Genomic DNA, 24,579 nt, shown 5'->3' with positions numbered 1-24,579 from the left:
TTGCTTCCGTTTTTTTTGCGCTCTTGACGTTGTTGTTTCGTTGCCTCAAACGACCATTTTTCACGCTCGGTGCCCATCGGGTTGCTTCGGGTTGCCATTGCAGACTGGGAGTGTCGGGGTGGTGATGAGTGATCATATTACTCCGTTGTTGTTAGTTGTTTCTATCATTCATTTCCATTTAATTCCGCCTCCTTCACGGCGACCGTATTGCGTGCTGCATAGCCATTTCCATCAACACTCCACACGCTCCACGATGCTGCCGCCGGTGGTGGGTGCTTTATGCTCTCAGTTTGTCGTACGCCAAGGACTAGTGGTCCTTCGGTAGCAGATTCTTGACGGTGCGGATTGTTTTCAAGTGCCACGTCCACCACAACTCGCGCGAGTCAGCATTTTGTGTAAAGGAATACCCATTCAAAGAGAGGATTTATTCAAAACTATACACTGAAAGAAGAGACAAACTCAATTAAAACACAATATTGGAAATAGTATTAGGCTTTGGTTGTAATTTTAATTGAAAGTTTAACGATCAATTGTGTGATCGTTCTCGGTCGCCGGGGTCTAAACTCGATTTTCGCTGAATTCCAACCAAGTTTTATGGCACCTCTACATTCCGTTTTGGTCCTCCAACTCTTGCGCTGAGGCCCGGCCCGGCAGTCCTGGTTTGCCGATGCTAATGTTGCAGACTGTTTGCTCACCCAGGGCGTCCATTATTTCAGCGCTTCCAGTGTTACCAGGTAGCCAGGCTAGCTCCGGTAGCAGCACCGAGAATCGGCGAGTTTTTACCGGTGGTAATTGGAGAAAATGGAAATATGTTTGTGCTCTGCTCTGCTCTCTGGACGTCTCGGCCCGGGGCCGACGGGTCCGCCCATTCCGAGCATACCGTTCTTGGGCGGGTCGCCCATCGTCCGTCTGATCTGATGAAATCAACAGGAAAAACAATGCAATGAAAGGTGAAATGTAAATAACGCCGAGCCGACCCCAGTCGCGGACTCTGGCGAAGCTTTGACACACTCCATCACGCGACCGCACGTCACGCCGGCCCGGGATGCTGTACGCCTAATGCTGCGCCCGGCGGGGACGACGACAAGGGAATTAACACTTCAAAGAGAAATGTGATCAACTAAAGTGCCGACGACGACGACACTGACGGGGGCGGCGCAATCATAGGCGCATGTTCCATGTCCCGCCATGGCTGGGATGCTGTGGGCGCTGCTGCCGTTCGACCGCTTCTGATTATTCCGTTCCGTTGATTCCTGGCAGTAGCCGCCTGCCGCCGTACCGGTGTACCGTGGGGTCGGTTCTTAGTTTTCGTGGGCCGCCTCTCAAATGTATTTGTCATCATAAAATTAGCCCCATCGGGTTGCGTGCGCCGTGCCGCGCCTGACTTGACATTCGGTGCATTCGGAAAAGGAAAACCAAAAGCCGAATGAAAAAAAAACTGGTGCCGGTGCAAAATCGCGAATGGTCGCGACGCCCAGTAGCCGGAGGTCGCTCTAATGGAATGCAAATGATTTCAAATTGATTTCTTTTTTCTCCTCCGTTTGTTTGTGTTCGTAAGCACGTTAATTTTTAATTGCCAAAAAGGATGGCAGAGAACTTTTGGGGGCTTTAACTGCAGCACTTTCCGTCACGCAGTGTCCTTCTAAGGTACGTTGACGGTCTGACAAAGAGAATAAATGATGGAAACGGCGTGCATTTTATATTCGTCACTTCGTTTGGTTATATTCTCCGGGTGAAGTATTTATGCATAAAGTGAATAAGATTGTTAAAAATTGTAATATAAATAGACGACTTCTTGTTTAAGTTGGTTTATGCAACAAGCTACATAAGTAGCTACATAAGTAGTGGTTTATAAGTTTAATGGTAATAATATGATGCAAAATATTTGATGAAAACCAAAAACACGTTAAGAGTAACGTTAGAATATGAGCCTCATTTTTGGTTGAAAAAATTTAATCCATGGGATTTGAAGCTTGAAAACTTAAAGTCTTATTTATGTACCAACTATCCTGAAAATGACCATCGTCGAATTGACCTTCCAAAAGCCAATGGTCTTCGTTGTAAATGTCCAACACATTTGAATAAACAATCTTTATGACGGTTTGCTTACCTTTTCAATGAACTTTATCACACTTCACGCTCACAATGGATAATACCAAGTGGCTGCAAATAGCGAAAAGAAATGTCAAACCCTTTTTCGGCCACTTCCGGCGACCTGTGGTCCCACGATTTTGCCCCCCAGGGATCCTGGTGGCCATTCTTTTTTTTCCACTCTCTCCATAATCCCAACGGGAGTTTGGGTGTTTCGTTTATTTATTTTCAATTTTCCCAATTGCATGCTTTTCTCTCTCCCACGTGTGAGTGTGTGTGTGCACACGCACGGGTGGCCATTGGAAAATAGCGGGGGGCCCAGTGGTGTTGCAATAAATATAAAAACAAGAACACCAAAAACTCCCCTAAAGGCGAAAGGAAAAGGAAACAAATTTTGTCTTCACTTTCGAAGGGCGTCCAATCGCTGGAGGGGTCCTTTTTCTCGAACATTTTGCCACTTCTTCCATTGAGCACTCCGACGTGCGGGGGGTGATTGAGCGAGGTCCGGTCAATTTTTCTACCGCGGTTTCGACCCGTGGTCTGTGTGCCCTTCTGCGGCCAGCAAGGATACTCGTTGGGTCGCAACAAACACTTGCGTCACGCGCTTGGGCGTTATTCCTGGCTCGACAGAACATCGCAGGGTCGGCTTTCATTCATTATTCATAATGATCGGCCACGCCAAACATCTGGTTTACCTTCTTGAAGAGGCGTTCAATGCTCGGCTCGGAAGCGCCAAAGTTGCGATGCTAGTTTATGGTTATGGCCAGGCGAGCCTCAGGTTAAAAATCATTACCCGAGAACGCTGTGCACAGAACTCACTGTGTACTGCGTACAATATCTGAAGGACACTGGGGCCAACCCGGAGATCATTTATCTTTCTCATCTTTCGACAAAATGTCGTTTGAAGAAAACCTTTCCCCCGATGAAAGGTTGGCCAACGGGAATGGCCTGCGGTTACGATTTTCAGCAATTTTCCCCCGAAAACCGACCAACTCCAGTCCAGTTATCTGTCAGCCGTCCGGTGGTCGGTTCATTTACTCCGACTCTTCATACACACGGTATCCCTGACAGGACCGCGCACCGCGAAGACTACATTTAATCTCACGGAACCCAAAGGAACCACTCGCCACCACGGTGGGTAGGAGAATGTCACTCGGGTTCCGGTAGCGTGGAAGTGGCTCCGCCTGTGTGTGGCTTCTCTCTTCGGTCCGGGGGTGATGAAGATGGAAAAAGGTCAAGTAACGATCCGTCGAACGTCGCATCCGTTACGGTCACGGTCAGCGATTTGTTAGCGAGTTTTTCCTTTCCGACCAAAAGTTTTCACCACCACCACCATGGCCGCGGACGAACGGACGGATGGACGGACGGGTTGGGTTTTATCATCATTTGGCCAAGTTTTGGTTTGGTTCCTTTGGGTTTTTCGTGTACTTTTTCCCCACAGTTTCTGTTGCTCCGGGTTCCAATCCGTTGCGCGAGATTCGGTCGAGATCCTTTCAGGGCGGGCCCCGGTTCGGTCCAGACACTGTTTGCGGTGCGTGTTTTGACATTTCTCGTTCGTTAACGCCGCCGATTTGGGACTTCTGCCGGGCGGTGGCAGACTGGCGGGAAGGACCTAAAACTGAACTGGAGCGAATCCTTCACGATCACCACAGGCGCTCGGCACCGGTGGAACTCCGGAGAAAATGTGCTTCAAACACGTCTGCTCGACGCATTCCTCCGTTCCGCATTCCGCCGCTGCCGGGCCCACTGCTTGCTCACCTTTTCGGGGCTCAGCTGCGGGGCTGTAGAGTAATTATTTAAATAAAGAACATTCTTCCGTTTTTCCTGGGAAAACTTTTGATAAGACCGACGACCGGCGACAAACGGCAAACCAGCCGGCTGCCGAGGGCTCGCGCCACCGGAAGTCTAAATCTAAGCCCCCGCGCCACCACCAAGAGCGTCCTTTGTGGGAAGGACCTGCGGGGCGCGGGATTCCGGGGACAGCTGCGCACCGCACTGTTATTTATCTTTCATCCGTGATAACAGTGGGAGCCGGTGGAGTTGGGAGAGCATAACAACGTCGGGTTGCAAACACATTTCCAGCGCCCGGCTGGCTGTTTAATTGACGTAACAAGTTTCTTTTATTACGGAACTCTCGGCTTGCTGCTGTGGAGTTGCGCCATTTCTGGGCTGGTGACTTTAAACAGGCCCGGGCTGGCCGTCATGCTTAAAGAGATGTGATTAGGCGTATACGGAATGCCGGTTACAGTAAACCTTATTCTACTCATTTTTAAAGGGTTTTAATTAGGTTTTGACTTATCTGGAACTAGAATTAGACATAATTGGGCGAAGCGTGGTGTTGTCCGATCCCATATTTGACCCAATCGAAGAAGCATTTTAATCGATTGATCGATTCGTCTCACCAATTAACGGAAGTGTCATTAGAATTAGAAGATGTTCATAATACGTATAATCACCATTAGAATATTGTTCTAAAAAGTTTCTTAATTGAATTATTAACTTGTCAACTTTTTTTCCAATATTCAGCACCAGCAGGAAGGTATTCTGATATTACTTGATCCTCCCATATCTTGCATTAGTTCCAGGTTGATTCAAACCTAACCGAACTTTTTAGTACGTAGGTATTTTCAATTCACCCCAAAATTTACCACAAAATGGATTTCAAGCGTGTCGGCCCAATCTTGTCATCGGTTCCCGGCGCCCACGATTGATTCATTTTTGATGCTCTCCGACGGACGGTGTTTCTCATTAAAGTCTAATTTGAGAAGTCTTCAGCCACACGTTACGTGGCAGGGCTCGGAGGGCACAGCATCAGGGCCCTAGGAGACTGATCCCGGCATCCATTGACCGGCCGTCAGCCACGCCAAATGGCCAACAGATCAGCCCCAATTCATCACTTCAACCGACACTTGACTCGGACGAGAGTGGTGCTCTCGGCCGCCAGTGACAATCCGGTGCGCGTGGCGGGTGCGTTTCTTCGATCGATCGTGGTCGAAGTGGTAACGTCTTAACTGGGACCCGTCGTCGTCGTCGTTGTCTAGTCGCTATCTTCGCGGTCTCTTCTGGGCTTTCCGGCCCGAGCGCTACTCTACACCCCGGGTTCCCCGGGTTGGGTTTGGGCTTGTTTATTTCCGGGATTAGTTGATGGGCCGTAGCAAGAGTCGGTCGTGGCGGCCGTTGCCTCGGCCTAGGTTGTGGGTATCACTTGGCCGTATCTAATCGGGCAATGGTACAAACATGGGTGTCTGCATGGGGCTTCACGCGCGTCACAGGAAAACATGGAAAACCATTTCTCAAACCTCTCCGCGCCGGGAAAGCAAACGAATAAACGACCGATTCGGCGGTCGGTTTCGTCCACTCGTCGGAGTCTACGGAGTGCCTGACCTCTGCCGCAGTGCCGCGCCTAATCGTGTTAAGGACCACTTTTCCGTTATTTGTAGTTTCTTTTTTTTTTTGGTCGGAGGGACTTCTCCAACACCATCGCTGAGGTTCAGCTTTTTTTCTTTCTCTGAAGCCGAGTCTTTTCCACTTTTCCCACACGGACCGGATTTTCGATCATGTGGTAATGTTGTTGTTGTTCGACTGCTGTGTGCTTTCTCTAGCTTTTTTCCTCCAGGTTACACTCCGGCATGACATAGGCCCCGAAAAAAAAATCGAATCAGGGCTTGTTTCGTTCGTGTTTGCATTGCGGTGATAAGATAACACTGTTGTCAGTGATTGACATCGACCAATAAATTATCGATATTCTGACTTCAGGGCGGCACGGAGGTAGTAGACCGGCCGGGCAGCGGGTTGTACGCGTTAAAGCGGTTTTAGGTGAATCACGTCCGCGGGGTTTTTGGTGTTGTCACACAATGTTCTTCTTTAAAATCACAACTCTTGAACCTGTTCTCTTGGACCCCGCTGGCGGAAAGCTAGGCGATGTCGCGGTTCCTTTGCACTCACTCGTCCAACGACGATATAAATCAATAAACCGAAGTACGGCGCGGATAAGATAATGAACGAAAGAGTGGTATGAAGCGGAATGGTTAGGTCTGTGGTGTTGTTTGGTGTTCGGCGATTCAGCCGCCAGTCGTTGGGAGATAAGCGAAAAGACGAACAAGGTGCATCATAGTTGCGTCGTGGTGCAACCATTTAATGGCACTGCGAGTGTAGTTCAATAAGTATGTTGAATTCGAGAAGAAGGAGGTCGGCGAAGTATCTAAAATGGAGTTCGAAGACCGTTATCTACCCAATCTAGAGTCAATGGTTCTACAAAGTATGTTATATGTAGGTGTTTGTAGTGGATTTACATACGAATTTATTCATACTGGCATGTGGATCGCCCGTAGATCATTTGTCAACGCTTCAGCGATTCTTCGGTTTCTCTGCTGGAGACGTCAGTTCCTACCCTGACAGCGCATTAACTTGAGTGTAATACTTTCCAGTCATTACAATATTAGTAGACTTAAAATATACAAATGTAGCTAAACACGTTAATGTGCTAAAAATCCCATAAAGCAAGGTTATTTGGCTTAAAGAATCGTTGAAAATATCCGTAGAACCGCGACGTCTACTTTGTCCTCGCTAAGCGCTAAAAGCAGTCAAGATGGCAGACTTGACGTGCCAGCCCTGGCGAGTTCAATTAATGTTTGGTCCAGCAAATCTCCCTGTGTGAGCCCCTAGGCCAGCCGGTTCTAGATCGTTTTCCAACCTGTCGTTGTCGTCGTTGGCTTATTATGACGCATGGCTCAACTCTCCAGGCGCCCGGCGCTCCCAGGGGTTTGGACTTTGCCAAACTCATCGCGTTCGCGTGAGTTGTCAAGGAAATCGAAAACATCTGCTGCAATCCCCTTTGTTGCTATGCTGCATCGTGCCGCTGCATAGCAAGTTGTCTTGGCAACGTGTCCAGTGTGTCACGCGTGTCACGCGTGTTATCTATCCCATTTGCCACATTGCAGCTCATTTTGGGGGCCGGCGGACCATGGCGAATTGTGTCGATATGTACGAAGAACCAGCATTACAGGAGATCGGACCTGCGGGTTGTGTGTCCCTTTTTTGTGTGGTAACAAGAAAGCACGTCCTTCATGGTGACGAATCGATTATTTACGCGATTGGTAATGCTGGTATCGCTTTTGATGCAATACGTTTCATAAATTACTTCCTCAAATGGAATTATTTAATCATCGACTACTTCCATAGAGAACACTCTGGACGATTTGGGGTGATCACAGGCCCATTATTTTGGTCGGTATAGTTATTGACAAGCCGTCCTGGCCTTTTATGAATGCTCTTTTTCCTACTTTTATTTCAAAAAAGAACACAAACAATCTACAGACTATCAAAAATATTGGCATTCATCAGTCAGAGCATTGAAATTCCGAAACCAGAAGTCTGGTTAAGTTCTAGAATTCCACGTTTGCATTTTGCTTTGCTTTTTTGTGTCTTTAGCTGGTGTATTGTTAAAATTAATGCTCGTTACTATTACTGGCAACATATTCGCCCTGAGTAATGCCGTCAATATGTTGCGGCGCGCTTCGACGTGAGCATGTTTCCACGGGTTTTTGTCTGTTGTTTGCATATTTGTACAACAAGACGATGGTGTTCTGCTGAGTACGCCGCGGCGCCATTCGTGGTAGTAACAATGAATCATTTGACACACGCGGAACGCCTGGCACTACGACGACTCCTTCGTGGCGCAGCATACCCTTCGATGTGAACTATTCCATCGTTGTAACAAGTCGTTTCCGTGGCCATTTCTCAACAGTCCTTCCGCGGATCCGTCGCGCTCGGTTTCGGTTTCCCAAAAACCCCGGTGTGGTGTTCCGAGCAAATCGGTCCTGGCGTGCAGAACTAGCGAACCGCCGGAGCCTTCGCTTCCCGGGCAGCATTAACCGAGTTTCGAGCAACTCGCTTCCCGGGGGCGCCTAGTAACGTATGTTTCGTATATATTCATCACCGAAAAGTTTATCTTCTCGCCGCGCTTCAAGAAGGACACCAGCGCCAGCTCTCGGCGCTCTAGGTGCCGCCATGCCCTTCCACAATTTGCGGAAGATTCCGTCCCGAACTCTTCCGTCGTGGCATGGAGGGGGGTTCCAATACTGCTCGTAGACCTAGAAACTTCGTAAGGAGCCGGCCGGTTCCCAGCGTTACTGCGCTCCGGCACCGGATATGACCTCCAGTTTAACCTCACAATGTGTTTTCCCTTAATGAGTTTATGATTGCTGCCGCCACCGGGGCCATGTTTTTGGGGAGACGCGCCCGCGCGCGTGGTAAATATAGTTATTTTTCAACCAACCACCGGCGACCGGCGGTTGGTACGGTAGTACGGCACATAGTCCTTCGCCACCGAGACCCGCTGCGGCTGTGTGGCTGCGGCTGGTTTCGGCCCGGATGGTTGAATCATGATGCTCACTGATTGTGCGGTAGTTTGTGCGGCTCATTGCGCGCTGCTTTCAAGACGCCTCTGCTCTGCTACTCTCCCGAAGGCTCGGTCTACGCGCGTTTGGTTTGCTGGGTCCTGGTCTTCGGTGTTCGGATACTGCTGGTGGTGATTTTCTTTCCTAATTGTGGCCCGAGAAATTCGATACTTTTCAACGGAACAACACGCACCAATGTTGACAGTGATGAGGACGATGATGATGATGATGAGGCCGTGCCGCGGTACGACGAGGGTGTACGATGGGATCCATCGAGAGGGACGTGCCAAGAACGCGCGCCGCACGAGAACATCAGCATGCGCGCCTCTCGGTATTAATTACAGCTTCTGCCGAGACGGAGCAAGCGATAGAGAGACAGACAGAGAGCGGGCGAGCGAGTTACAAAGCAGTCGATTCATATAAGAAGTAAATCATACGGAGGCACACGGAGAGATATGGCTCCCATATGTGGGCCGGTGGCATCAACACCCGGCGACGGCGCGTTCCAGATGGAAAGCGTTTGTTTGGACGGCGGGCTGACTTTCTGTTGTGCTTCCAAGCCGAAGAATTATTGGACCTCTTCTCGGGGATTCACGGTGGCGGCAGCGGCGGCGTTGGCGGCAACGGCGACGGTGGCCCTTAGATTGATGGATATTCGAGAGAATAGATTGTGCACGAGAGTGGTGTTTAAGCATATCAGAATGATGTATTTTATTTGATATGGCTGCGGCCCGTATGCGGCGGAGGTCTGCTTGCTGGCCGCCTCGTTCCCCGGGCCGGGCTGACTGACGGGCTGACGCACTGTGTGACTGGTCCTGATTTGCGATGCCAGTGCCAGAGTGTGTTGCTTTGACTCGATGTTTCACAACCAACCAGAAACACAGCGGTCGAAACCACCAGTCTGTAAATCGTGCCGAAAACTTCGTTACTTCGCTGTTCTGCTCGGGAAGATGTCGGATGTGGTGTCTTAAAGTACGCAGTCTGTTGCGCTAAATGGGCGAATGTGAATGACTTATGTTTATCTATGGTGCCGTACCATCCTTGCATCGCGCTTGAATTAATCGAAAGACTATCAAGGTTTCTAAACAGTCTACATTACTGCACACATTCCTAATTGTTCTAACATAATAAATGCATTAAATGCATAAGAATTTAACAGTAGTTCAGAAAAGAACTGTTTCTGTAAAATCATAGAGTATTTTGTGTAATATTTGACAGATAATATGCTTTCAACGAAGTTCCTCTTATGGATGTGATTAAAAGACTCTACTATAAAATGAAAGTCACTAAATGTTATTCTATATTACACAATTCTAAATATTAAAATTCAAAAATTTACGATTTAATCATTAAACTATCGTAATTTTAAAGCTAGTTCTTCTTCTAATATGAGGGTCGTGAAACATGAAATTCTATAAAAATTAACATTAATGTTAAAAGTTATTACTTTATTCATTTTTGAAAAATGTCTCGATCTTTAAGTTTTCTATCGCGAAAGGATTATTACATCTGTTGACGAAGCAAAAATTGTTTACCTGCCGACATATGCGAGGTACCAAGAAAAATGCGTTGATTTTAATAATATTTCTATGAGAGGCACACATGATCTAATATGTATGATTAAGACCTTCAAGAATAATTTATTCCAAAGATCGCTAACGTCACAAGCAATCAACCGTAACAACTACTTCAAACAACTTTAGATTTAATCATGATTTTAAAGATAAAGATGTTTTAATATGACTATCGTAAAATATGGCATTAGGATAAAAATTGAAAAGTATTAAATTATTCGTATTGGAGAACTCGTAACGTTTACTCAAATGATTTGGTTTTTTTGTCTTTTAAATAACGATACTTTACCTACACACAAACGCGCATAACTGTTTGATCTGTCATCGGCTTTTCATGAACTTGAATGGAAATTGGAAATTGCAAGAGAAAGAATGTACCTTTCTTATGATGTTACTAACCAATAAATGTGGCTGCATTTTATAATTTAAAAAAATATCAATATTTAAAAAACATAGACTGTGTACAACGGCCCAAGGATGTGTGTGTTTCATAAATATTGCACTGTTAAATTCGCTCCGAAAACTGCCAAAAACACCGATATGTTAATATCGCGGGATTATGTTGTCATGAAACGTTTGAATAACCCCGTCGACGGGCCCATCTGGCAATTGGAATCATGAAATAATGATGGCTCTATCCACGGCGCCAAACGGCAGCAACTCCTTCGGGCATCTGGCTTAGGAGACGCCATCCCGTCCCGATAGCTGCCAGTAGTTTTTGTTATGTAAATTTGCTTAAACCATTTACCGCACGTGAGCGCGTGCTGTGATTGCTCAGCACTTTGTAACCTTTTATGCTTTCGTCTCGTTGCAGGTACGTATTGTGTTGCGCCGGACCCAAATTAGCATGATCGATCGGACGCGCACCGAAAAAGGGACCGGGGCAGCAGGACCTCGGCTGACGTAAGCCGTCCTGCCATAATCTTCGTTCCTGGGGTTGCGACAAAACTGTCGCGCACTGTTGGATGCCTGGCGCCCCGACGCAGCAGTATGTTGGAACATATTTTCCCCGAAACATTATTCAATCATATTCACTTTCCCGTAATTCAATTCCCGGCGGTCGGTCGCTGGAAATCCTTCCCGTTTTTTCGCTGTTGCTGGCAACCCGAAAAAAACCCGTTCACCGTCTGCCAATCCTGGTTGGGCTCGCGCAAAAAAAAAAAATACGACCGCGGCAAAGGGTGCTGCTGGGCACCGTTTGAAGATCGTCGCTCGCTAATAACCATGAATACGGTTGTCTAATCATCGCAAAATAATTTATTCAATATGCACCCCTTCGAGCCGTCGCCGGGGCGTCCCTTCAATTACGGTCCGGAGGAGGTCCTTCGGGCTGCGCCCGAAGGTTTTGAACCCTTCCTCGTCCACGGCGCGCGTCTAATGGCGGCGATGATTGAATTTTTCTAAGCCCAAAGTTCTCAAGGTGCGCCTCGGTCGCTTGGTCGCTCCTTGGTCGAAGTGGTTCCACGAAGCGCTCGGATTCCACCTTTTCTGGGTGCTTCCACCAAACTAAGGACACAAAAAAGCCACCTCGTGCCACGCACTTCACGTGCGCAATAAATCTCGAAAACTTTCCATTCTTCCTTCTCGGCAACAATCCGAGGCCCGAGGAGGCCCGACAAAGGACCTTCGCCGCCGTGACCGACCGCCCTTACGGGAGATCTCCATCGGAGGGCGCATCATCATCGTCACCATGGGGGTTGATCCAATTTTTCTGGATCAAACCCGACCAAAAAGGGACCGGACTGCAGGTTCTCCGTCGGTCCTGTTGCTTCGCATCCCACGGCAGCATTCTTCGTGCCCGGGAAATCATTCAAAAATTTCAATAAACCCATCAAAGCATATTTCGGCACTCAACAACAGCATCGTGGCCCTGTATCTACCTGGTTTCTGTGTTTTTTTATTTGGGTTTTATTTTCCACTTTTGTTGGTGCACAACAAAAAAATGGAGGACGCACCCAGGTTGGCGGGGGACCCACCGAAAGGACTTTTTTGCTTCGTCCTTTCGGTCGTTGATGGAAAAGGATTAGAGAGTGAAAGCGAAGCGCGCCGATACGCGCGCTTCGAGGGCCACTCGGCAAAATGGAAACAATGTGAAATCCACTCAAGTGATTCGGTCCCGGTACCGGGGACCCCGAGGATTGCAGAATCCGACCGGGATCCGGAATGGAGCGATGTACCGGGGTGTCGGGGTGTCAGGGTGCCAGGGTGTGTTACCTGTAAGCTTGATAAGAAGCTTTTTTCGAGGCCCCGGCGCACGGTGAGATGTTTGTTTTCGGACAATCTTATTTTATCAGTCCGTTTTCCAGTGCCCCGCTGCCCGGTTCCAGTTGGTTCCACAAGCGCAAGGATTCTTCGCTCCCTCGCTCCACAAGGATGCGACTTTTCGGGGCGAGAAGACAACAAGCGCACGAGTCTGCGTGGCGAGGAATCACTCCCTGCCGTCTTGGGGCTCTTTGTGGCTCTCGCTGTGGCCAAGTAATTAATCACTCAATTTTCCACAGACTCCTTCCGCCTCGCCACCGTTACCCCGCATTGGTGAAAAATGAACGACTCTCTTTCGCAGTTGTACTTCCGTTCGGCCGGAAAGGGTTATTTATCAAACCGCACTGCTCGCTGGCCAGGCTCTTCGTCGACTCTGCGTGGCCGGCTGCTACATAGTCTCCCGGAGCCTTGGGCTGGGTCCGGAAATGGGATTTTAGTTCTTCGACGCTTCCCCGCATATCTGGTGCATACGGTGTCTGTCGGCCCCCTGGTCACTTGCGGCCGATTGCAGAGGGAGCCACCAGGAAAAAAATTGCACAAATATTTTAATATTAAGTCCCGGCCAGCTAGACTCCTGCCCGGTCTCCCGGTCACAACACGGGGCTCGTTACAGACCATCAGCCAGCCCCTAGTGGCGACCTATCGGAGATCTCAAAATGGCGGAAGAGGCGGAAAAAAGCACACCCCGTCCGCCACCGCCGCGGTACGCAACGAATGTTTGGCGAATATGAAAATTTAATTAAAAAATTCCTCCGTTTCGATTTAGAGCGGCCAGTTCGGCGGTGTGTGCGCGCTGTGCAGCTCCCGGCTAGCCAGCCAATGGCCTACGGAGTCCTTTTACGCGCACGGAATTCACGCAGCCCGAGCGCGGACCACCAACATTATTCTAAGCGGTTCACCCCAAAGCAAACTAAAAACAGGAATCTCCCGGTTATGCTGTGCGTCCTTTTTTTGGTGCAGGAAATGATGCAGGACTCGAGCACGGCACGGCACGAGACACGAGAGCAAAGCGAAATAAGCTTAATTTAGTTTCGAGGCGATAGAGTCGGGTATGCAATCTTGAATCCTTCACTCGGGATGGCGGTGTTGGGTGTGTCTGTGTGTTTTAGTCCTGACTTCCTGCAGGAAAGGAAATTAACTACGACTGAACTATCAGGTGGAACAATGAGTAGCTAGCCGAGGAAGTAGTGGTAGTAGCAATGCGGCGTATTTTGGCCACTACTTTGTTTTATCAATTGGCATGAAACACACATTAAATTACGTAGAATTTGAGGCGTAATTTAGCTGTAGTTATTAAGCAAATTTTTTATCAGCTGTTTTTCTACAAAACTTAACCTGCTCTAAAACTAATTGCTATTTTTTTGTCGCTATTGGAATCGGAATTATTTGTTTTGTACTCCAGTAGATGCACCGTTAGAGTTCAAACTAACGTTTTTCGTATAGAGACCTATTTTTGTAGCTAGTACAAAACTTCAAATAAATAAAATAAAAGGAAAAGATGGTTGAGTTAGACTGTATTAAGATACGTAACTATTCTCAGTGGTCACATTGGTTTTTATCTAAGGTCTACACTATACACTAAAATCGATGTTGGTGTTGCTGTAAAATTTTATCCTTAATTTGAACCCAAAATTGGCTATAGTTTGTTGCAGAAAATTTCACATACTAGTACTTCGAACCGTTATACTAAATCGATGAAATTTTTTCTGAATAGTTACCACGCTTAGAATGCCGATAGATAATTCAGATTTAAAGTGCACGAAACATTACGAATGAAACATAATATGCATGAAACCGTATTCTGAGCTACGTCGCACGGTTTGGATTTTTTTGTGAATCTCAGAGCACCGGATTTATTTGTTTGAAATTTGTTTTGAGAAATATTGTTTTATATTTCTGTCAACGCCTCCACAAATCGTCACTTATCACGGTGAAGATGGAAATGGCATCGTTCGAATGGTTCGCAATAAAAGCAAACCGATACCAAACCGGCTTCTCCATGAGTCTTCCACAACGCAACGCAATGGACGCATTCTTGCAATTAAATTACGCGCAATGAAGGTCTAGGTATAGAAGCATAAAATATCACAAAGTTTATCTAACACACCCCGATTGTAAATTGGGTTCACTCTCCCGAATCAATATTGCCTCAAAGGATCCATAAACACACGCCTTCCCGGTGGCGTGGCTCGGTGTGGATCCTTACAGCGTCGATCGGGATGATGATTTTCAATTTTCGCTTGCACTGCACTCCGGTGGCCGTGTCGGTTTTTAAACTGTTATGAGTGAAAACAACAATAAACATAATTTATTAAACGAATTTATCGCTTCGGAAAAGTGGCACGAATTTTTCGGAACCATAAACCTCTGCGGACGGTTCCGGGCGATAGAGAGAGAGAGACAGCGAGAGAGAGAGAGAGGGGAAGGTTCGAGCGGTGTCCGGTCCAGCCCTCATTTATGGTCGGGCAAGGACACGGCGGGCGTGCGGTGGGCGAGCGGTGGGCGCGGGGCAGCTCATCATATCAAAAGTAATAATAATAAATCAAACTGGGGGAAATTAAATTTTTATTCTCACCCTCGAGAATATTTGTGGCCCTTCCGTCGATGTTGGCCGGCGGTCGGGCGCCCTGGTGGCTGGCTGGGAAAAGAAAGGTGCTTTCCGGGCCGGGTTTTTCCACCGACTCGGATGCTGCCTTCCAGGCTTCGGGTTTTGGGTCCAGTACATGGAACGGCACATATGGCCCTATTCCCAGCGTCCGTTGGAATCGGTTTAAAGCGCCTTTGTGGGTACACTATCCCTGGGCCTCGAGCTACTAGTCCGCCGAGACGATGGCGTCCGGATCTGATGGCGAAAATCGTCCGGCGGATAAGCTCGTCCCGATTTGGTCCCGGGACCCGATCGATAGCCAGAGCGGATTCGATGGAGCATAAGGCGCAACCCGTGCAGGACCAGGGAGAAGCCACACACACACACACTAGCCCTGAACCTGAGATCTTGCCCTTCCAGACGTGAGATGCACATTAATCAACGCTGCCGTCGGGGTCTAGCCACGGGACCGGGGATCGCTCAGTTTATTTAAATGCCTTAAATCATTTGGTGGCGTTTTTTGCCTTCTTCTGAACTGTGAGCAGGACACCGTAACGCTGCGGTCTGAGGATGGAATGGAGTGGCCCGCGGAGCCAATAAGGATGCTCGTTGGCAGCGCGCCATTTTCGGAGCTCGGCCATGTTCGGCGCGTGGCCCCTTAACACGACGATAACATGATAGTTTTAAGCCATCGTGGCGTGGTTCTCGTGAGAAAAAGGCGAGACTTTCGGTTTTGTACACTGCGTCTGAATTGGCGAATCAGCAAAATGTTAGCCAAGGCACGTTAGTGTTTTTCTGGGACGATCAGATGTTTAAACAGTGTTTTTCGATTCTTCCTGTGTTGGTCTGATTTCAAACTAATTGTGCTGTTATCATTCGAACTCTGGAAATGGATAATCTACTGCATTTGCTTTGGTGTTGTATCTAAAACGTTCACTAAACTACTCAACTCGGCTTTTGTATTGAATGATCATCAATTTACATTTTGTGCTATAGGCGATTTACGATTGCTTGCGATGGAAGCATTTTAAATATTCCATTTTTACATTTTCAACCGTTTCGTTGATCGTTGATATTTTTTTTTACAACGAGAAACGATTTAAGCAACTTCAGCAACATCGAGTAAATATACCTCGATGCCTGTTTTATGGAATCAACCAAACAATCTCAGTTCGAACGTTGTTATCAGTTTGACAGTTTTTGAATTCATACGTAGCAGATCTTCGGACATAATACATAATGATTTGTACAAAGTTTGCATCTAATTTAATCAATCGTTCTGGATAATGCATGACGTTCGCAATGCATAAACAATTTCAAATCCCTCCCAAAAAGCTGGCCCTCTGTGAATTTGCTCATCATCACCCTATGGTCGCCTCGAAAGCTGCCAAAGAGCGCATAATAATCATTTTTCTTGTCAAAAATTCAACGCTTATTCAGCGTCGTTCCACCAAAGGCGCACGGTAAACAAGCATTTCATTAACCCTCCGCAAAAGGGTGGGCTGGCTAACCTCTTCGGGAGTCTTCGGGAGGAGATATTACTCATCCTTGCGACCATCTCGTAAAGCTGGCCCATCGCACATACGCCAAATGGTCTCTCAGCCGTCGCTCTACAGATCGTTTCGAAAACCGGAAATGGCACGGGCACGGTATTTATAAGCCCTATTAATTAATAACGGTCCCGGCCGGGTCCTGTCCGTGCCGCAGCGTGTTCCGACTTCGCTGATATTGCGTGCTGCCGTGCGGCGGTGCGTTGTTAAAAAGGGGGCGAATCCATCCTTTCCGAAGGACAAAAGTAAACAAAATAATGGCCGATGAGGACGAGGACGAGGGCTTTGCTTTCCTTGCTGGAATGGGCTCTCGTGTTAGATCGATTGGTCTGGTGGTTCGTTAAGCCGTAGGCCGTTGTGACACCTTCGGTTTGAAAACCTAGTTTGAAAGTTTCGACCTTATTTTAAATCAAATTAAATCAATCATCCTACTGTTGGGGTGTTAATATGTGGCCACCCGACGTTTGTTGCCGACACGCACACCTCAGTCGTGGGGTTTGTGGCTCCGTTTTGAAACAGTTTACTTGTCTGGCTGTGAATGACTCGTTCGCCTCTTGATTAATCCGGCTGTGGATTGTTTCTCACTTCATTACCTTCGTCCTGAATGGACCCTTGTTTCGGCTTGGCTCTTGAAGTGACTGGCCCCGTTACGCCTTGGCTAGTGAACCATTTTGAAGTTGGGTTTCGCGCAAACGCGCACCAAGAAGCAGAAAACAATGATGTTTACACATGCTTTGTTTCGTAACAATGATAAATGATCCGAATCGATCGGCGGGACCCTCCGACGGACCCTTCTCGACACGGCGCCACGGAAGTAGTTTCGTCGCACTGAAGGTGAGTGTAATTAACAATTTTACTTAAAACGATTTCTTTGTCCTCTCGGCTGGAAACCTGTCACACGCACACATACACACACCCGAGCGTCCAGCCCGGGCCGGGGCGGTCCGGAAGTCGTCCGTTTTAATTTATATCCTTTCACCGACAGACGACACGGAAGTGACTCTTACTTTGGTCCTGAAAATTCCGGATCCTGCCAGGCCGGCCGGCCGGCCGGCGTCCGTTAAGTGGAAAAACAACATCATGGCACATTAATTCGCCTTCGACCCACGTCGTCCTCGGGTGGGTCCTAGTGGTCCAGTCGCTCCCGGCCCGGGGCCGACTAACCTTTCATTTATCTTCACAACAGCCTTTTGACATAAGGCTCCGCTAGGTTCCGCTAGGATCGTGTAGGCTCGCGGAAGGCTCGTCGTTCGTCCGTCCGACCTGACACACTGTGGCCGATCGGGAGAATGTAAAATCGAGTAAACCCTCGCCGAAGAGACAGGACCTCCGGGGGTGTCCGGGGTCGGGAGGACGGGCAGCGATTGAATTATTAGCTAATTTCACCCAGACTCACACACAGAGCCCCGCGTCGAGGGTGCGCGGTGCCGGCGCCGTTGTGTGGCTCTTGATTTAATTCAAGTGGCACCACACTTCACGGGCTTCATCCCTTCGGGAATGACCTCCCCACGCGTGGCTGGGCCTTGGTCCTACGAAGGTGTTACTTTCGTCCTATCCACGGGGACCCGCGAGAGAAGGAGAGGGAAAGGCTTTTGAACACGTGCACGCACACCACCACCACGGTGTTCAGTATTCATGTCGATTATTTACGAACGAAGCGACCTAAACTCCGGTTGCCCTGGTTGGCCGATTATTGGTGACTTCCGTTGGCAGCCGTGACTCAAACGGCAGCCCGGCCTTGCGAAGCCTTCGCTGACATGCTGGGCTGGGCTGGGTTGGGTGTGCGTAGCCGCACGCGTTGTTTATGTGGCCAGCGTCTGAAGTGGTCGTCCGGGTCGTCCGGGTTTCCGCGAATCCTTTGCCCGAGTGAGAAGGGGTTACGGTTGGATTAGCTGTATAAACGTTGGTTCAAATTAAGTTTTCAATTGTAGGAAAACCGGATGAGGTCTCCCGCGGGCCCCCGGCGGCGGGCTGCCGACCCTTTCCGTGCCCGGGGCCGATGTCGTGAAAGCGGTTCCGGCGGGCTCAACATACCGTGACGCCGCGTCGCATCGGGAGCCCCGAAAGGGGTCGGGTGTCGGGCGTGTCGCGTGAAGTGCCGTGATTTTTCTCGATTGAGATGCGAGCCCAACCTTCGACCGAACCGTATCATTAGACCGAGCGGCTGGGGTCGCCGCTCCATTCAGGAGTCGGTCGGTTCCGCTTTTCCCAGTCAGCTGCAACAGTTCCCTGGGCATTTTCGGTCGGATGGTGGCGACAATTTTCGGGCACGGTACTTAAAGCCTGACGCCCGAGACTAATCGTAATTAAAACGTTTGCACGTTTGATGATTTTTAATGGCTTTCGGCCGGGCCCCGATAACGCAAACCGTATGCGTGCTATCCTGCAACACCGTACACCGTGGGTGACGTTTGGCTGTCGAATGGACTTTGTTTGAAGTTCGCCAGGCGCCCCGGCGAAGCCTGCGGGAGGTACCGAGCATATCTTGATTGTATGTAGAATGAAACTAATGAAGTGAAAAGCTGCATTTTGGGGCAGAATGGTAAGATTGCACAGAGTTTTATGGCTATTAATTTGGGCTGTGTTTGATTTTAATATCCATTAGCCTGCCGCTGAGCGATGTTATCCGGGAGTAGTTCGTCCGTAGATCTAGGCATTGCAACATTGAACTTTACCCTGGGGAAAAGACGTTACTTCGAACCCTTAGAGTGCATCTACTTGAATGCAGAAATTTAAGTTACTGATATGGCACGGTTTGGGCTTTGTTTCAGCTAATAAAATAGAGTAATTGTGTGGACGTGAAAGTAGCTTGATTTTTCGGATCCCAAACTTGCTATTTCATTTGAAAATATCATACTATTTTGTACTGAGAATTGGCATTACTTTACTCTCTATTCAGAAATGACTTACTGACATTTGACTCATTTAACTTTTGTTATTTGTTACAACCCTTGCAGGTTATTTAGTTGTTTAAGTTATAGGCTTTTTACTAGTGTTGAAAGGAACTTTCAATTTTTAAACATCAATGCAAAATAATTATCATAAATCACTCAACTTTGAAAACAAGTTGATTAAATATAGATGCTAATGAAATAAATCAATCCTATCAAAATAATTATTTTTTTTAACTAATCCAATCTCCCCTCAAAACGTGCATCGACACACTTTTTGGAGCTTGTTCATTTGTAGAGTAGATAAGTGTCTATTTTAACATTTTACAACTAGAAATGAACATTTACTGTGTTGATTTCGCATTTCATTTCGTAAAATTAAATTAAATGAATTTATTGAGATGGAAGCCATGCAATTGTTACTGTCAAAAGGGATCTTTATTGTAGTGTTTGTAGAATGATCATGCGCCTCTATTTATTTATTTTTGTGCGCTATTTGTCTACGTATTTGTTGTGAAGGTAATCGAGCAGTATTTTGTGTAGTTTTCACCTCGAAACTCGTGAGCTATTTATTTTTTTCTCAACGAAGCAACCAACCAGGGGTCGGTTGTGGGTCGAGCAGCAAACTATCATGAATATGAAACATGTTTCGACGTTGAAATACGGCCACCGTATGGTGCAAATATTTCAACCCCGGGAATGAACCCCACAGCTTTTCCTGGAGACCCATGGTTCCGTAGTTCAGTACTGTTGTAAACTATGTGTATGTTTTTTTTGCTACGCAATAAAAACTACGTGCACGGTAAGGTCCCGTCGCCCTATGGGCTAGGTACGATAGAGCACCGAGGGTCCTCTCGCGCCGTTGGCGCTCTATTAGCTGCTAACTGCGCCAAAAGGTTGATTAGCTGTGTTTTCTTCCTTCCTAAATCCTCGATCCGGCACTCCGGCATGCGCCTGGCTCCCCGCGGGGGGGGACCTCGGGGGTGCCACGCTTGAAACGTGCCAAATGCGCGATAAGGGGTTACATTATTCATGATTTCGCAAGTTAATGAGCGCTATCCTAAGCTTAATTCTTGTCGTTTGTATAATCAACCCAGGCGCAAGGCTGGCCTCTAGGCCCAGGTTTTTGAGTTCCGCTCACGCCGGCGACGAGTCCGTCCGGTCACGTCTTTCGCTGGTGGCAAGAAAGTTAGGGCCCCACGAGGGCACACCCACGGGTTTCTGTCACCTTTCGGGTCTTTCGGGCCGACAGAGGGTCACTAGCGTCCTCACCCGGTGCCCTGTTTAAAGCAAGTCCCGAGCGCCGGGGTTTGCTTTTTTCGGTGCTCCAGGTTATGGTAATTGGTGGGAAAGTTGTAGCAATAGTGTTCCTGCGGGCCTTAGCAGTGACCTCGTGGTTCATGCGTTTGTTTATTTAGTAGCGGCACTAAATCATGCTGCTCTGGTGCTATACACGGCAACGGCGACTGCGTGACTCATTTCGTGATGTAAACGAATGTGGTCTTACCTCGGGTAGCTGGAGCATAGGCCATTATGGGCAATACTGGCAATAAATCGATAGAGCTACAGATTTTCATTTTGACGTTCGACGGGTTTTTCGTGGTTCGGTAGAACTTATTACAACTCATTTGTAGGTTAGTTTAGTAGTCGTACAGAAAGGTCGTACATTTAGTCCGGTACGTGAGTCCCTGTCGTAGAACACCCATATCCTAGAGCTGCACCCATAAAGTGTACCCTAAAACGGGTTCTCTCACACGTGGAGTCGTGCAGGGGCCGCTGTTTGAACACGCCAACAGCCAACTGGACACTTTGGCGCCATCCGGCATTCCAGCCGGACACTTTGCCTACGCCTTCGTCTGGCGTGCGTGTGTCAGGATCCCCTCGCGTCGAACGAAAAACCATAAAAATGGAAGCTCTTCCGCTCGACTTCCTGTCTGTCATACCATCTACATGGGGCGCGCGTGTGTGTGTTGAAATCAACATAACGAACTTGTTGAGAATGTAGTAAATCGCAGGAGTGGTCATTGGAGGGTAAAATTTTCTCCCGCCACAGTTGACTGCTTCTTCCAAGAGTTCCGACCTGAGCGGTGCCACGGAACACTCCCAGAAATGTCCGGATATAATGGAGCCCGCACACATTCTCGTTAAGTAAAACCCCCACCCTACGGGCCGGGTGGATCCTTGCGTGAAGTAACGCCTGCTTACTTATTCCACCCAAGTTTCGTGTGCATCCTTTTTGGGCCCCCCTCGAAATACGGCCCTTAGCGCACGGCGTCCCTATTGAAACCGGGGGGCTCCCATTCCGCGTAGCTGATTAAAAACCCCTTTTTGTTTTATAACGTGCAGGGTGTTATCATCATCGCTGGGAGAGAAAGTGAATATCCTATTGTTTTCGGTGCTTTGTCAGCAGTTTTCCGTACTGTCGTGCAGCACGGAACAATAAAGGTAGTCGACCGGGCGGAGAGCAGCAACGACCCAATAGTCGACCAAAATGTTTCCGTGTTTTGCTCATTTCAAGTCGTGCCATGTGGGGACGGAAAAGGGGTTCCGATGCACACTGCGCCTCGAGTGGTGTCGGCCTGTGGTCAAAATTGCTTCAGGTTGAATTTCGAAAATCGATTAACATTCCAGAAGTAATGTATTTTTGAGTACAACCTACAGAACACGGGATGTTCTGGTTTTATGAGTTTGTAATTGTTGTGAATAAAATCTGCATGGCACTGTTATCAGTCTTAGATGTATTATGTATATAATCCCTTTTAATCAAAGGACATTTAGTCTTCATTGTTTTCCAAATAGCTTGTATTTGATTAAATTTTTTTTTTTATATTTGATCGAATGCACCACAGGATCTAAATATGTCTTTTATATCCAAATCAGACAATCTAGTCTATATGACTTGCATCGATCGCTTTTTTGCATAGAAAACTGGGAAAATTGTTATAATCTTTCAATCATACTTAATACTTAAAGAAAGTAGTAGCTTTTTGACAGTTTACGTTTCGCACGTCTGTTAGTTTTTTTTAACTAAAAGTTCTCAAATAAGTTAGATAGATTAAGAAAGTCTTCTATATAGTTTATATAAAATACGCTCTGATTTTCCGAAAACTGGCATAAACAGATGTTTTTAAAGTAAGTCTCAGTCATATTGTTAACTGTAAAATTAACTGTTGAAAAAAATAAGTTAAAATTATAAAGAAACCTTTGAAAACATATTTTGATTATTTTTTAAAATTTTTTTTATATTATTTTATTCAATTTATTTCTATTTCTAAGAATTTTTAGTAATTGATGATTGTTGAAAACTTTTAGGAATTTTTTTTTAGTTCCCTTTTTATTATTTAGCGTTTCGGTAAAGATTTCTCAACAACAAGAAAGTGCAAGCGAAGCGCTCAGTGTGCGAACTGTTGCAAGTCCTTCGCCAAACGTCCTGCGCGAATCCTGCGCTGCTTCCCGACGACTGTGGCAAATATCCGTGTCTGGTGTGCGGTTATAACAATATTTCAGGGTCGCTTCCGACCGAATGAATGTTGGTATTTATTTTCCGCCGGTGCCGGCTTTCCACCACGTCGTCCGTGTACCGAGTCCTTGCCCGAGCCAAGGCTAGCCGTATGTGAGATCCTGGCGTGGATGTTTTTTTCCGCCGCCACTACTCCGGTCAGTTCCGCGGGCTTCTAGACCCAACCCAACAGTTTCGCTGATCGCTCCGCTTTATTTATTCTTTTTTACTTTTCTGACCATTTTGCTCCGGGGTGCAAGTCACATTTATCACAGAAACATATTTCATGCCGAATGGCGGCGACGCGCACACACACACACACAGCGAGGCAGACGCACGCCGGTTTGGCTATTCGTCGGGTGCATTATCCGTCGCAGTTCGCAGGACATGTGTATGATGGTTTATGGTTGCCGAGCGTTGCTGGCCCTTCCGGCCGGCCCTTCTGTCTGTCGAGGTCCTTTTGCGCCGCCAGAGCCGCGCTCGATCGGGGAGAAAGGGTCCTTTTTTGCGCTCGCGTCCTTAGCCCGGCCGTGCACAAAAGGGAGGCGCCACCGTGGCTACGCTGCTCATTCTCACCTCTCGTGGGCCGCACGAGTTTTCACTTTCTTCACCTTTTTTCCCGCCATTGCCCTCGCTATTTCGAGAGGGGGTCGATAGAGTCCCGCGCCCCGGTGGTCGCTTAAGGTCGTAATTTCCCCTCGACCCCGCTCGCCCCGATGCTGTGGCCATAATTTATGTTCTTTCATTTCCGCCCGAACGGCACGGCACGGTTCGGTTCGGGCGCGCGAAGCCGAAAAGGCTGAAATCTCGTCAAGGATTCGGCCATTTTTTGTTTTGTTTCACCCGCCGCTTTGATGTCTGCGCGCCCCATTGTCCTCCCGTCCCCCGGGTACGGATTTAGCACGTTTTGTGATAATTAGTTTAGTGTAATCTGTTTCCAAACACCACCCCGGGGTTTCCCGCGCACCACATGGAGTAGTCCGGCCGAGGCTCTGAGTCCCGCTGAGATCCCGGGCGCGGATGAGGACTGGGCTATCAAAGTAACAAATCCCTCGTCGCTGTTCGCACTTGGGACCCGGTGACTCGGCAGTCTGGGGCACTGTTCGAGGCTCCGAAAAAAGGATAAGGGTCCCTTGGTATAAGCAAAAAAAACAGTTTCGGTCCTTTGTCGTTTTTTTGCTGGGTGCTTCAGCGAATGGCACTCACGCGAACCCGGACCTATTATTGAGTTGTGCAGAAAAGCGTGAAGAGACGTGATAAAATGCATTACGCTCCGAATGCGCTTCTGTGATGTCACGGCGGGCCGCACTTGAAGGTGAAGCGAAAGACCGTTTTTTCTGTCTCTCCATTCCGCCCCGAAATCCGGAACGAAGCGAAGAAAGCGAACAACCCGATGAGTTGCCACGTTGAGTGCGGAATCGGCTTAAAAACGATGTCCCTAAGCTCCCGGTGCTGGATTATCCCCGTTTTTTGCGTCGGGGCAAGCATCGGTGCATCCGGCACGGCACGCGGGACGAGGGTTCTGCACGTAGGCCCGGGCACTGCACCGGGCGTGTAAGGTTCACCCGTCGGGCCCACGTCGGCGATACGAAAGTGCAATATCAATATTTGTCCATTTAACTGTACGCCTGCCTCGGTTCAAATGGGTCCCTGTCACACTGCATTCCTGACCGGAAGGAATTGGTCGGTCGGCCGTCCACAGGCAGCCAATCAGAGCGGATGAGGGG

The sequence above is a fragment of the Anopheles cruzii genome, chromosome 3, assembly GCF_943734635.1.
Source record: "Anopheles cruzii chromosome 3, idAnoCruzAS_RS32_06, whole genome shotgun sequence".
Taxonomy (NCBI): Eukaryota; Metazoa; Arthropoda; class Insecta; order Diptera; family Culicidae; genus Anopheles; species Anopheles cruzii.
This window is presented reverse-complemented; position numbering follows the sequence as displayed.